Genomic DNA, 13,653 nt, shown 5'->3' with positions numbered 1-13,653 from the left:
TGTCTGCTGTGTATTGTTTTTTGGCTCATTTAATATCAATCAATCAATCAATCAATCAATCAGCTTTATTTCTCTTGGAATAGGAGTACGGGACTGAATGCTTGAGCAGCTCGACGAGAGCCCAACCCCTTTACAGTTGGCAAAACAGCAGGATGATGATCAGTCATGCACAAAGAGTGCAAATAAGTCAACGAATATTACATAACATCGAGCAACAAAAAAAGTTTTGTAACAAAGCGCAGGAACAATACAACCCAATTGCATAGGCTTGAAATGGCATCAACGTAAAAAAAAGCGATCGACAAGTAGAGGAAAAGAAATTCGAAAGGGTGTACTATTCCTGAAGTTAAATGGACTGGGCGAAACGCTTAATAAGAGAATTTTGATTACACGAAGCGTAAAAATCTCCACGGTTTAATAGGTTCTGAAGGCAACGTAGCTTATAGGACAAAGATTGTTCATCATAAGAAGTTTTAGGGGTGGGTACAGTCCACATTCCTTTGTGCCTGGTAGAACGAACATTTGCGTTTGCTTTTAACTTAGCAAGATTAATTATGGTATTGGTAGCATACTTAACAAAAGCTTTATAACATACTTCCGCTCTGCCTCTGTGAGTATGCGGGAGCGGAAGCCAATGGGTTGCCTCATCCCCTCAGCTGTGCCGTGAGAAAGGACGGCTCCACTGCCGACTGATGAAGCGTCGCATTCTAGTACCAACGGTTTGTCCGGGTCGTAATGGCCAAGAAATTCTGCTTTACTTATAAGTGCTTTGACCTCTTAGAACGCCTGCTGCTGAGCAATGCCCCACTTCCACTCCGTCCTGGCGCGCAATAGTTCGTACAAAGGTGCAAGGATCGTGGCTGCCTGCGGTAGAAACTTTTGGTAATAGGTGACGAGACCCAAAAATGACCTTAACTCGGACACTCCCGTGGGTGTGCCGACGTCCAGAATAGCCTCAATATTTTCCCTTTTGGCATGCACGCCCTTATCGTTGATTTTGTAACCCAAAAATTCAACCTCATTCTCACGAAATCTTGACTTCTCCAGATTCAGCCGCACCCCGAACTCGCGGAACCTTCCCAGAACTCGGCGTAAGGTGGCGGCGTCATTCCGCTTTTCTGCAATGATTACGTCGTTCAAATAGACCTGTTCTCCGGGCAGTCCTTGCAAGATTGTTTCCATGCGTTGCTGAAATAGCGCTGGCGCAGAGGCTACTCCGAACGGAAGGCGTGTGAAGCAAAAAAGGCCCTTCTGTGTATTCACCGTCGTGAGCAGTTGCGCTTCTTCGTCTAACGCAATTTGATTGTAGGTGTCCCAGAGATCGATAGTTGTAAAAACTTCACCGCCGTTTAACGTCGCCATGATGTCCTCTATGCGCGGGAGAGGATACTGGATCGTATGGCAGGCTTGGTTGACAGTAGTTTTGAAATCGCCGCATAAGTGAATGTTTCTGTTACGCTTTACCGCCACCACCACGGGTGCCGCCCACTCCGAGTGTGCGACCGGGGAAGGAATTCCATTTTCAGCTAACCGATCAATTTCGGCCTCCACTTTTCAGCGCAACGCTTACAGCACTGGCCGCGCCTTACAGAACCGAGGAACAGCATCATCCCGCAATGGCAAACGGGCGGGCGGTCCCTTTATGAGCCCTAACTCGGGTCGAAACACGTCCGAAAATTCTTCTAACAAGACTTAAACGCCATTGTCGACTTCACGAATGGCTGCACTCTCACCTTCCTGCGTTGCGCTGAGCACCGGCTCCCCAAGAAGCTCCAGCACTGTCATGACGTCCCAGCCATACAGGTTCGGCCTGGAACAACTCAGTACCGCTAATGTGGCTTTCGTAGTCTTCGAACCCAAGGACACGTCGAGCTGTAACTGGCCACGCACAGGCAGTGGTCCAAGGAAGCATGACAACTTGAGCGGCAATTCTTGCAGTTTCGGCCAGGCATCTTGATGCTGTACGTAAGTGGGCCAAGTGATGATAGAAACCGGGACCCTGTGTCTAGCTGCATGTCTATCGCTATTGCATTCCAAAGTAGAGTGCACATTATTGCGTTTATGATGTGAATGTTTCCAACGAAATTATCTGCCGTTTCAACGAGGATCAGAGCTTCTGATCCCGAATCGTTGCAGTTTCCTGGTGACGGATGCACGGCATTAATTCATCGGTGTGGCCACGTCAAAGGTTCCCTTGTTCTGCTGTCTGCTTGTCCGGGACACATCTTGCGAACATGACCGCGCTGCTGGCACCGGTAGCACTTCGCCGAGTGGAACCGGCAGGTTCTGGGGTCGTGCCCTGTTTTTCCACACCTGAAGCATGGTGGCCGACTTTCACGTCGTGCATACATGTTTCTTACACGCTTACATGTTTCTTTCTTACACGTCGTGCAACATGTGTACGCCTTCGTCTTCAGGTGCAGTCTTCAACGTTTTCACGTTTTCTTCCGCCATTTCCACTGCTAAGGCGATTTCCTCTGCTTCGCTTCTTGTTAAGGATGCCTTCGAAAGCAGTTGACGACGTACCGAGTTGTCTTGCAAGCAACAAACTATACGGTCCCGGAGCATCCTGTCAAGTGAAGTGCCGAAGTTTCAGGTATCCTCCAATTGCCGAATGGCTACAAGAAAATCTCTGACTGGCCCGCCTGGTTGCGGGAGAAAAATTTGTAGGATTGGGCTATTTCATTCGGGCTGGGCGAAAAATGCTTCTGCAGTATGTCGAGTGCTTCATTGTACGACAGCTCGTTCACCTTTTTAGGCGCGCAGCGTCCACTAACGACGGCCACCGTGTGAGTGCTCAACCCTGCTACGAGCAATGCTCGCTTCTTCTTTTCTTCCGTGATGCCATTGCCTTCGAAGAAAGCTTCAAGCCGCACTAGATATGCCGGCCAGTGGTCCGAAGCTTCCTCGAACTGTGGTGGGCTTGCGTATCCGGCCATGGCTACAGGGGTGTTGCTGGTGGGCGGCAGGCTCATCCCATCCTCGTCGCCACTGAAGTAACCACGTACTCCCAAGAAGATCAACCGAGCAAAGAACGTTTATATGGGTATCGCGTGCAATATATAGCACACAGCAAGAAAGAGGGTAAGGGACAAATAGAGAGTAAGGGAAGAAAGTGATTACGGCAGGTGTGCCCAGCTTCATAGGCACGTGCGGTGCCATGACGATACAACACTTTCAACATGTACATTCCATGCAAGTGGCTTTGAAAAATATTCCAAGGGTTTAAACAGAATCCACCATCTCTAACTGCTGAGAGCCCAAAAATAAATGCAATTTCTTTGTCAGCGCTTTTCTTTTAGGCGTGTACAAAATAACTTGTGTATTTGAAGGGTTTGTTCCTAAACAATTCACCGTGGCCCAGGCATCTAGGTTAGACAGCGTTTTGTTAGCAATCGTCTATATCTCTTTCCAAGTTTCTTGTAATAAAAACTGCAGTGTCATCAGCATACGAGACGAATGTTGCGTTGTCTGTGCAGTGTACAAAATCATTTATGTAAATCAAAAATAAGAGTTGCCCTAGAATGTTTCCCTGTGGCACACCAACAACGACCAGCTTCCTTGCACATATGTCATTGTTTGTGTCTACGAATTGTGTCCTGTTTGAAATATAGGATTCGAAAAGCGCATGAGGTGTTCCACACACACCATAGTTTTCAAATTTACTAAGGATGGTATGATCATATAAGTGAAATGCCTTGTAAAAATCGACGTATATGCCTAATGCCATTTGACTGCGACTGAAGGCATCTATAAATATTTATTTTTGAGTCAAAAGGGCTGTTTTGGCAGAGCGATGCTTCTAAACCCATTTGAAAGTCTTTTAACAAATTGTGGTGAAAAAATGATAGCAATCTGATGTGCATTAATTTATCAATACCTTTTGAAAACACCGGAATTATCGAAATGGGTCGATAGTTGTTTAGTGCCCCCTTATCACCATGCTTCAAAACTGGAACAACGCGTGAAGTCTGCATTTGTTTTGGAAATATGCATATAGATAATAATAAGTTATAAATATGGGTAAGAGCAGGGCATATAATGTCAAGCGCATACTTTATGGGGCGAATCTGGATGCCATCAGCGTCCAGGGACCGGCTATTACGTGCATCACTGATGCAAGAAGAGTCTTCTGAGGGGCAAGTTGGGGCAAGAAATAGAGTGTTACTAAATCCGTTTACAGGCAGGAACTGAGTACAGTTGTTGAGGCCATCAACGTCATTTAACTGGTTTTAATGTGAAGATTTCATTAAACGCGTTTGGTGCAGCATTTCGGGAAAGTTTCTGGCCGTTATGACACAAAGCATCTGGAATAGCTGAAATTGGATTGGGTTTTAGCAAAGAATTCAATTTGCGCTAGAGAACATCACTTTTTTGATTGGCTGGGTCACTAAAAATTTCCACGTAATAAGCATCCTTAGCAGCCCTAAGCTGAGTTATGAGATAATTTTTGTTTTTCTTAAGCTCTCTGAGCAAGGCAGGATCGTTAGATTTCACAAATCGAGCATACATGGCGTGTTTGTGTTTAACCATACCAAGAAGCTCAGGTGTTAGCCAAGGTTTTCGTGCTTTGGATGGCCGTGTTATTTTTTTTTTATGGAGAAGTGTTCATGGTAAACAGTTTTGAAAGTGCTAATAAAAGCAGTATACGCCGTGTCACTATCTACTGCTCGATAGGCGCTGTTCCAAGCTACTTGAGTAATAGCTTGGCGAAATGCTTCAAGATTTGATGAAGTAATGTATTGAAGAAAGACAGGTTTTTTGGTTTTACTAGCAATGCAGTGAATTCTGTTTGCTAGTAATATAATACCCAGATGATCACCTATATCAGTGTAGACAACTTCGGCCTCTAATGAATCAATATTATTGTTTGAAATGAATACATTTAATAGGGATGCACCTTCAATAGTCACGCGCATTGCAGTAGATATTGTGTTTGAAGAACCGTAAGTAGTGATAAGAGATTGAAAATCCTTTTGTATTGGGGAAGACGAAGCATGTTTATATTGACGTCACCGCCTAAGATCAGATTGATCTTCTCTTCTAATGTATAACTGAAAAGTTTTTCAAGAAGCACAAGAAATCGGGTTGCGTCACCTGATGGTGGTCTGTACACAACGGAAAACATATTGCTATGACTCTGCATTGTTAACACCTCGTAGTCGGAAGTTATATCAGTAAATTCATTTACGGGTTTAGCCACAATATTGTCCCTGAGCAAAAGCGCGACGCCGCCCCCATGCTTAACCTCACGACTTTGGAAAAACGATTGATAAACAGGAGGCTGAAACATGTGCGATATAGGCGTCAACCAAGTTTCATGTAACAGTATTGCTGTAAACGGCACTCCGAAAGTGTCGATTAGCAAAGTCAAGTCGTCTATTTTCTTTGCAAGTGATCGAACATTTTTACGAAAACACGACAGTTCCGGCTTTTTAACTGACACTAATGGTTTTATTTCGGATGGAACATAGCCCATTATCAAGCCGAGTGATTCATGGTTAGTCCCAATTAGCAAATTTTAGACAGGTCCCTTGCGCTTCCAGTGACACACACCCGACTAACTTCCGTTTCCCTCGCCTTGACGCGGCAACCATTGATCCAAAGAAACTTTTTTCTCTCTCTCTCTTCAGAGCCAATGCCTGGGCAAAAAGACACTTATTGTCGGCTGTCAAGCGTTCATTGATATAGACTGCAGTGGCTGGGGTCTGAGAGAGATCAATGCCTGTCGTAGTTAATCTAGCCTTTCTAGCTTCGCTGATAAAATCAGCCTTCTTTGTTCTCAGGCAAAATCGGGCTATTATGTTTTTGTCTTTCTTGGCAGATATCCGGTGAATGACGTCAATATCTGCAGAAGTCACTGAACACCCAACCTTGCCTCCGATTGTTTGAAAAATGGCACTGCAGTCCTCCCCTTGCGTGCACGGTATTCCCATATACTCGACGTTGTTGATTCGAGAGTACTACTCCGAATCAGCAAGCCTTTTGGCAAAGTGCTCGTTTTCTTGCTTTAAAGCTTTGTGGTCCAAAGCTAGGGCTTCCCGACCTTGTTTCATTTTTTCATACAGGGAGTTAAACATCTCTAGGCTTTGGCGCATTTCACCCACTTCTCGTAGAAGTACGTCAACCTCGCGAGACAATTCTGCATTCATAACCATCGTTGACAAAGATACACCAGGTTGGCAGCGGCAGCTGTGGCAATACGAATTGGGTGCAGATATTCAATTGAATGAAAACTAACCTGCGTAGTGAAAAGCCTGGGCTTAGAGGCAGAAACTTGTTGCCACAGCCGCTGCTGCCAACCGAAGTGCAGAGCTATGAGTGCGGTCCCGCTTAAGTAGCGTCGATGGCAGCGCCATGTCAGGGCCCACTTCCACTCGTCACTGCAAGCAGATGCACTTGTCGATCTGTCGTACTCAAGGAATGATACCGACGGTTTGGAATGGTTACCGCTGAAAGCACTTCCTCGGCACCTGCGTAGTGAAAAGCGTGGGCTTAGCGGCAGAAACTTGTTGCTACAGCCGCTGCTGCCAACCGAAGTATAAAATATATACGAGTAATGAATCAATATCAGCTTGCGCAGCAAGATTTTTTCTTAATCCACTGAATGGTATTTATAGATGTTTCATAATTGTTGCTTTCCGTTTCCCTTTCATTCTTGCCATATCTTTGGGGATGCTTTAGTACGTCTTTCCATACGTTATGTATATACCAAGTTATTTATTTTGCTCTAATATGGCTGTGACTTGCTGTTCAATCTATAGTGTCATTGCTCATCTTTTTATTAAATATCATAACTCACAATTTCTCTGCAGTAAATTTCAATTCCAGATTTGTCATTGAACTTCTATACATATTCGAAGGCCTGCGTAAATGTTCTACATTGCACACTCGTAGTACAATGTTGTCCGGTTACAGCAGAAAACGGATCTTTTCTTGCATCTTGCCCACTACACATCGAAACTTCACTGACTATATTGCAGTCGTCATTCTACGCCTTTGACATAATGCCTAAACAACATGGTACACAAAGAAAATTCTTGCTTCATTCATCGATGAAATTATTTGCATGTAATTTGCACTCGGTGGATGCTACATTTCTCCCTCAGCAGCTTCAAAATATCTTCTACTGTATCTTCGTGCATGCGAATATCCCATAGCTATTTCCTTTCCCTGTTCAAAGTTTTATTACTATGGAGAAATGCTATCCATAAAGAACTATTCTGAGCTTTTGAAATCACTGGGTGCTCCGCTAGTACAAATGTATTGGCACGTATACTTATCCTTTCCTCCGGGACTGCATTTCACCCGCCAACAACTTAAAGTGATCGCTGAGCGCAAGACACGCCTGCATAATTGGAACTTACTGGAATGTTGTCGATAGTTCTATGCTCTGTATGTTGTCACCGAAGCTTGTGTAATCTGGTTTTATGCGCGACACGAATTGTGTAGTACTTTCTGGAAGACGCCCGGATACCAACGACTACCCAAGAAACTTCGGTGACATGTATAAAAGCTGACGCGCTTCACCAGCAGTTCCAATTTTTTGATGATCGCTGACTGTGCTGGCCGCTATCGTTGTGCCTTGAGTGTAACTTGCTTTTGCTGGCGCACGGTCACCCAATAAAAAGTTCGTCAACCTATGGACAGTTTTGTTGGTGTGTTTCTTGACAATCACTACGCAAGACAATACTGTACTCTAAGCGTCAGCATGGCCTGAGCCAATCTTCAATTTCTCCAAATATTTTTCTTTACACCCACTTTGAGAACTTTTTTTGTGGCTTACATTGATATGTTATACCGCTCATTGGTGTTGCCTGCGTGAGCTTGCCCTGTGCTTATCAACGTTACCTTGTGGATATGAGTCATTTTGGTGTCGGGCCATCCAGGGAGTATTTTCTTCGTTTTATGCAAATGTTCTACGGCACTGGCATTCGATACCTTGCTCTTCGGATCCAGATTTTTGATTTGCTGTATTGTGATTTTATACGAGTCTGGTGCCAGTTTAATCCAGGAATTTTCTACAGTTTTTTTTCCTCTAAATGTTTCCAGCTGTTTTGATCTCTCATGCTTCTCTGCCGCTGGATCGGGAAGAATCTGAAATACGCTTTCTTTCTTGCCAAAGTGGGCACTACTAACGTCCCTTATGTCCAGCAGCGCGCATAATGCTGATGTGTAAATAAATAAATAAATTAATCCTAGAGAAGAGGAATGCCCGTCGCCACAGCCAAATCGCCAGTCGCCCGGGAGGCGTGAACTCGAGATTACCTGAGCTGCTCTGGTCGAGACACGCTGCCTGCTGCTCTATTGTGCTTTATTTATATTAGATTCTGGTGTAGGTGCTACGGTTTTCCCCAACCTGGAAATACGCACCCGAACCCTCCCATCCGCCATGCCTGACGACCCACGCCCGATATCCCCACCGGTTACTCCAGCCATCGTAGGTGCCGGTGCTTAGCGTCAGCGGGATCCTGATATCTTCAGCGGCACCGATGAGAAAGACGTTGAAGATTGGCTGGAATCGTATGAACGCACCAGCAACTCCAACAAATGGAACGATCCGCTAAAGCTCGGCAACGCGATCTTCTATTTATCGGGCGTCACCAAGCTGTGGTTCGAAAACCACGAAGCCGGTCTCCGCACGTGGGCTAGCTTCAAAACCGGCATCGCAGAAGTTTTTGGTCGCCCTGGCGTGCGCAAACTTCACGCTGAACAACGCCTACGAAGCCAATCCCAGCAAACTGATGAGACGTTCACCAGCTACATAGAGGACATCGTCCACCTCTGCCAGCGTGTCAAGCCGACGATGGCGGAGGCGGACAAGGTACGTCACATCATGAAGGGCATTTCCGATGATGCCTTCCATATGCTTCTCTCCAAAAACCCAAGCACTGTCTCTCAGGTCATTGAGCTTTGCCAGAGTTTCGACGAGCTCTGCAGACAGCGCCTTCTCACGCGGCGCACCCCTGCGTCCGACGAAACCCTCGTGCGCAAGACCGCGGCTCCTGAGATGGACTCCCTGCTTGGCCAGATAAAAGAGTTCGTCCGTGCTGAGGACGCTCGTCAGCTTTCGCTGCTGTCCTCAGCCACGCCACCACCTTCGCTTTTGCCGGCCAAGCTTCGCCAGGTCATCCACAAGCAATTGGGCGCAGCTCTCCTTTTTTCCCGGGAGACTCCACCTGTGCCGACTCCCGTTGCTTTCCCTGAGGTGACTGCACCTCTCAGCTATGCCGAGGCTCTCGCGCGGCCACCACCTCCGACCTTTGCGCCATCGCCATCGGTCGTGCCACTGCGTCCACCTCCTCACTTGGTTCAGCCGCGGTAGAGCAGGGGACAATGGCGCACTCCTTACAACCGGCCAATATGTTTTGCGTGTAGTGTACCTGGCCATGTTGCGCGATTTTGTCGTCGCCGCGCAACGTCCTACCACCGTAGCTTCGACGCCACACCATACGTTTCCCCATACCCGTCACCCTCCGCGACTCAGACCCCGGGCCAGATGTCTGCCTACTCAGACCACCGCCCTGTTGTAGACCGCCGTTCGCCATGGCCTCGACGCCGCTCGCTTTCGCCGATACACCATCGTCCTTCTTCGCCGGAACGGGAAAACTAATTGTCGCAGTTCCAGAGGCAAGAACTGCGTCACCCACGAACAGACCAAGGCCTCTCCCTTCTCCGACTAATGTTATCGGTGTATATGTCGACGGCGTCACTGCACTCGCCCTCGTTGACACTCGTGCCGCAGTTTCCGTTATTAGTGCCAAACTTTGCCGTTCGCTCAGAAAGGTCATGACGCCACTGTCCAACGTGTCACTTCGTACTGCCAGCGCAGACCGCATCACTCCTGCAGCTACGTGTACCGCTCGCGTTGTGATCAATGGCCTCCTCTACATCGTCGAATTTTCGGTGTTGTGTTCTTGTTCCCACAATCTTATGTTGGGCTGGGACTTCCTTTCCGCTAATAAGGCCGTCATCGACTGTTCTCGTGCTGAAGTGGAATTTCAAATGCTGTGTAATGCCCCACTCCTTGACGCTCGTGAACTTCAAGATAAAGTATTTTTTGTCGAAGGCGTTACGATTCCACCGCACTCATCTGCCCTTGCCACAGTGTTACGCAACCTTGTTGCTGATGCCAGCGCACTTTTTATGCCATCTGCAATTTTCGCTCGTCGCAAACGTTCCCCGCTGCCTTTCTCTATTTTGGACAATCATGCTGGCGTCAGCAGACTGCTCGTTGCCAACCTATTATCCTGTCTTCTCACTTTTCTTTGTAGCGAGTCCGTTGGCCGTGCCCAGTGTATCGAGCCTGCTACCGTCATTGACATGCCAACTGGTCCCATCGCCTCTCATGAGGTCGCCGGAGTGACCTGTAACCCCGCGCAGGCGCCGACATCGCCCGATCTTTTACATAGCTCCATCGCCGACACGTTGACTGTTTCTCAACACGCCAAGCTTCTACGCCTTCTCGTCAAGTTCCGTTCGTCTTTCGACTGCCAGCATGTTCCCTTGGGCCGCAAGTCAACTGTTTGTCATCGAATCGACACGGGTACCAGTCCGCCACTGCGACAAACACCATATCGTGTATCCGCAACAGAGCGCGGTGTTATCAACGACCAAGTAGCTGACATGCTCAAGCGCGGCGTCATTCAGCCTTCGGACAGCCCCTGGGCATCTCCCGTTGTTCTTGTTAAGAAGAAGGATGGATCCATGATTCGATTCTGTGTCGATTACCGTCGCCTTAACAAAATAACCTGTAAAGATCTTTACCCTCTTCCGAGAGTTGACGACGCCCTTGACTGTCTCCAAAGCGCGGAGTTCTTCTTTTCTATCGACTTACGCAGCGGCTATTGGCAAGTCCCCATAGCACCCGAAGACCAACCTAAAACAGCCTTTGTGACTCCAGATGGCATATATAAATTTCGTGTCATGCCTTTCAGGCTTTGCAACGCACCTGCAAGATTTGAGCGTATGATGGACAACCTATTGCGTGGTCTCAAGTGGAAAACGTGCCTGTGCAACTTAGATGATGTCATTTTCTCGCCCGATTTTCCCACCCATCTCTGTAGGCTGGAGGAAGTGTTTCAGTGCCAAACTGCCGCCGGCCTTCAGGTCAACCTGAAGAAATGCGACTGCCGCAAGTCAGCTCATCATCCTTGGCCATGTAGTATCTAAACACGGTATTCTTCCTGACGATGCCAAGCTCCGTGCAGTTGCTGATTTTCCCAAACCTTCCTCCGTAAGAGAACTGCGCAGCTTCCTTGGCCTGTGTTCTTATTTTCGCCACTTCATTCGGAATTTTGCGTCCATCACAGCTCCTTTGAATCAGCTTCTACGGAGCGACTTGAATGACTACGCCTGGTCGTCCGCTTGTGACGATGCCTTCCAAGAGTTCTGTCGTCTACTGACCTCGCCTCCCATTCTTCGTCACTTCGACCCAACAGCTCCGACCGAAGTACACACAGACGCCAGTGGTGTTGGACTCGGTGCTGTGCTCGCGCAGCGCAAATCTAGATTCGATGAGTACGTCTTTGCATACGCAAGCCGCACCCTCACCAAAGCCGATAATTATTCCTTTACCGAGAAGGAATGTTTGGCCATAATCTGGGCACTTGGTAAATTTCGGCCCTACTTCTATGGCCGCCCCTTCGACGTGATTACCGAACACCATGCACTTTGTTGGCTGTCCACGTTGAAGGACCCCTCAGGTCGATTAGCTCGCTGGGCTTTGCGGTTGCAAGATTTCAACGTGCGCGTTGTGTACAGGTCTGGCTGCCGCCAGACCAATGGCGACGCGCTCTCCCGTTCGCCGGTGTCAACTGAAAGCAATGCATGCCTCTCTGCTGTACTTTCGTTCCCAGCAGGCTGCGACATGGCTGCGGAGCAACGCAAGGATGCCTGGATTAGTGCTTTTATGCGCTTCCTTTCAAACCAGTCGACTGTTCCTTCACCTTCGCGAGGTTTGCGCCGTCAAGCATCTCACTTCGAAATTCGGGATGGACTTCTCTATGGCCGGAATTACGTCTCTGACGTCCGCAAGTGGCTGCTGGTCATACCTCGACATCTTCGTGGTGAAATATGTTCTGCCTTCCACACTGACCCGCAGTGTGCACATGTCGGTGTCTTCAAGACGCACACCCGGCTTCACTACACGTTTTATTGGCGTGGCATGTGCACCTTTGTGTGCAAGTACATACGGTCGAGCCCTCGGTGCCAACGCCGCAAGGTCTGGGCCACTCCAACCAATCCCGTGGCCTGCCAGGCCCTTCGGTCGCATTGGCATTGGCCTGTATGGATCCCTTCCGAGCACGGCCTCCGGGAACCACTGGATAGTCGTCACCATCGACCATTTGACGCGATACGTAGAAACAGCCGCTCTGCCTGCTGCCACCGCTCGCGATATAGCATTCTTCCTCCTGAAAAATTTATTCTCCGTCACGGTGCACCTCGCGAACTTTATGTGATAGAGGACCTCGCGGAAGTTGTAAACGCGCTCCTTGCTGAATGTAGCATCGTTCATCGCACCACCACCGCCTACCATCCTCAAACTAATGGTCTGACGCAAAGATATAACCGCACCCTTGGCAAAATGCTCTCCAAATACGTTGCCTCGTCGGATCACACTGATTGGGACCTCATTTCCCCATTTTTCACGTTCGCCTACAACACTGCACCACAGGTAATCACAACCTTCTCGCCATTCTTCCTCTTGTGTGGCTGCGAACCTTCGACTACCCTCGATACCATTCTTCCCTACAGACCCGACTCATCCGAATGTACATCCATCTCTGAAGCTGCCCGCCACGCAGAGGAATGCCGTCAGCTCACCCGTTCCTTTAGAGCCGTCGACCAATGCAAACAAAAATCTAGACTTGACGCCGATCACGTGCGTTGTCACTTTCTTCCGGACTTGCTTGTGTGGCTTTGGGTTCCCGCCGTTCCTGCTGGACTCTCTTCCAAGCTTCTGGCGAAATATCAAGGACCCTACAGTGTTGTCGCGCGGACATCGCCGGTGAACTATATTGTAACGCCACCTACGGACCAACGCTGTTGTGGTCGTGAAACCGTCCACGTGCAACGCCTGAAGCCGTATTACGACCCCAAAATTCTATGTTAACCATCAGTCGCCAGGATGGCTCTTTTTCCTGTGGGGGGTGATTGTAGAGGAGAGGAATGCCCGGCGCCGCAGCCACATTGCCAGTCGCCCGGGAGGCGCGAGCTCGAGATAGCCTGAGGTGCTCTGGTCGAGACACGCTGCCTGCTGCTCATGTGCTGTATTTATATTAGAAAATAAATCAATAAATAAAATTGTTGATTTAGTGGTGCCCCTTTTGTAAGGGCCAGTGACAAATAGTCGTCTAGCCTGTTTGATTTATTCAGGTATGCTATAGATGTTTTTATCTAGCATTTTTGTACACATCCCCTTAATCTTTTCATTTTCCTTCAATGTCTACCTTGTAATGCTGGTCCGGTCGTATTAATCTCTTCTCTGCTTTTGTTCCCACCAATACTCTAAAGGTCTCTTCTCATCTGGGCTGCTGACCGATTTACGCTTTCGTCCAGTTTAGACCCCAGCGCTTCTTGATGGTGTACGACGTTACCTACTGCTCTGATAGGGCGAATCCTTTAGCACTCCATTAGGATGTGCTGAGTGGT

At 48.0% G+C, this 13,653-nt stretch overlaps 1 pseudogene; it reads right to left on the bottom strand.

Annotated features, from left to right (window-relative positions):
* Nucleotides 1-777: 777 nt before the first annotated feature.
* Nucleotides 778-2,939, bottom strand: LOC142591618 (uncharacterized; annotated as a pseudogene).
* Nucleotides 2,940-13,653: the final 10,714 nt, after the last annotated feature.

This window comes from Dermacentor variabilis, chromosome 8 (genome assembly GCF_050947875.1).
Source record: "Dermacentor variabilis isolate Ectoservices chromosome 8, ASM5094787v1, whole genome shotgun sequence".
Classification (NCBI taxonomy): Eukaryota; Metazoa; Arthropoda; class Arachnida; order Ixodida; family Ixodidae; genus Dermacentor; species Dermacentor variabilis.
Note: the sequence above shows the minus strand (reverse complement) of the source record. Positions and strands in the feature narration are given on the sequence as shown.